Below are 2,178 nucleotides of genomic sequence, written 5' to 3'. Positions count from 1 at the left end.
GCACACCTCTCCACTCCACTCCTCTGCATTTTTCAAATATATGTATTATGTATTTATACACCACCCTTCCCCATAAAAAAATAGTTAGCATAATTGAAGTACATTAAATGTAGAGATCATCAAGCTGAGCAAAAAGTTGAGGAGTAGTTAAATGAAGTGTTTATTATATATGAGTGTAGCATGAACTGAACTAATGTAGCTGATGTTAACATAGAGTGTAATAATAGTGAAATGTAACCATGTTAGTCTTGTCCTGTAAGCAACTTGAAAACTCCATTTTGTATCCTTCTGCTTGACATAAGTGAATAAACTCTGCATAGCCTTTATGTACGAGTGTGTGTAAAAAGGTGAATGGTGAGAGAATGGCATAGAGACAGGAGAAGAGGATTTAACTGTTTATGTAAGCAACAAGGCACCAAATGTAAGTTACCAGCCAGTAACTAACTAACAAACGGCTGAAGAATCCCACTGAAGCTCGAGGGCACAAAGGAGATAACAGAAAAAGAAATTCTAACAGACGGGCAACAAAAACACTCCAAGGCTAAGATAAGTTGAAGACAAAAGAAGAACAACTACAAAAACAGAAGCTGGGTATGGAAAAACTCCAAAGCACTGAAACAAAGGATGTCAATCCATATAAAAGAACACTTTGAAAATGCCAAGTCGTGTGAGTCTCTTTCTCTACTTCTGTTTTACTGGAGCACAGATGCATCTGTTCACCCCAGTCCAGCTGTTATCTTCAAATCTGCTATCTTCAAATCATCATCATCTACTCAATAAGCCCGGGTCGGCCACCCTGGGCTGATATTGAACAACTATTGCTGGTAACTGTCTGGTGTATGTATAGGTGAAATGGTTGTTTTGTGTATGTGTATGCCTGTCTGTAATGATGTGTATGATGATTTGTGTATGTTTGTATGAATGGTGTGCCCAAACCTCTATGTCTAACTCGTGATTAATAAACGCAGCACCTTGCCTTATCCCCCTTTATAAAGTCTCGCTTGTGATTTGAGCAATTGGCAATTTGAGTAACATGAGCACAGGGAAAAAATAATAGTTAACTATAATCCTATAGTTAATTATATACCTCTGTGGAGAAATCCATGAAACCATGCTGTCCTTCAAAGTGGCTGTCACCTCCCATTGTTCCCAGAGAAGATAGTATCCCTGTGACATCAAAGAAAAATACTCAGTCTCATTTGGAGCAACAGGAATCACAACCATTTATAGAAAGACTGCAATACTTCATGGAATTTTCAATAAGTGAATAATATTCTTTACCTATTGCAGAAGAAACTTCCAGTTCCATTGTAGAGCAGAGAAATAGTTACCTTTAATCTTGAAAAAAAGCTTTGCATATGTTGCATACACACAAGGTTTCATCAAGTTTAAAGTAAATTGGAATTTTGAAGACTTTATTATGTTCTGTAGTTAAGATTATTAAGAGTCAAAAGGAGTATGACTCTGAATGATAACTTCTTAATTTAAAATTAATTTTAACTCTTAAAACTAATTTTCAGAATAAAGTCATTCCATCTTTAATGAGTAAGTTATGTAATTTTAGACAGGAGACACTCTTAGGGTTTATATAACCGAAGCACTGAACTGATATCACTACAAAACTCAGTCTTTAACTGAACCTGAAATTAGCATCTTATCTATGTATATGTAATGATTCCAATGACTTTCAGTCTGGAATAGAAACATTAATCATAAAGTGAATTTAATTTTTGTATTGTAAGACAAATAATGGGACTACTTGTAGAATAATATACCACTCAATAGAAATAAAAGCAGCAGAATCAGGCCCAGAGTTATTTTTTGTATGCATGTTTTCATGCTGATTGTGTGCACTTACACAACTCATAGGCCCCAGGTGACTAATAAAACAGAATCTGAATACGATGATGAAATCTCAGAAACTTTTCTATTAAAAAAGAAAGCATTTTTTATTTTGCTTTATATGGTATCTTTTGTTTCCTGAGTTGGTGTCTAACATATAGTGATATTTCTGATTAAATACTCTGGTATGTAAACATCATTCTCCTTGGCATAAAAGCTGCTCAAAAATTACTCGAAAACAAGATACTGTGAATTTCAACTTGTATCATAAAACAAATGTGAATAGTAAGTAGCCTCCGGACATGGTTTTCTAGCGGTCAGTGTTCCATATAAAGA

Source organism: Gavialis gangeticus, unplaced genomic scaffold (assembly GCF_001723915.1).
Source record: "Gavialis gangeticus isolate Ggan-Ray unplaced genomic scaffold, GavGan_comp1, whole genome shotgun sequence".
Taxonomy (NCBI): domain Eukaryota; kingdom Metazoa; phylum Chordata; order Crocodylia; family Gavialidae; genus Gavialis; species Gavialis gangeticus.
Note: the sequence above shows the minus strand (reverse complement) of the source record.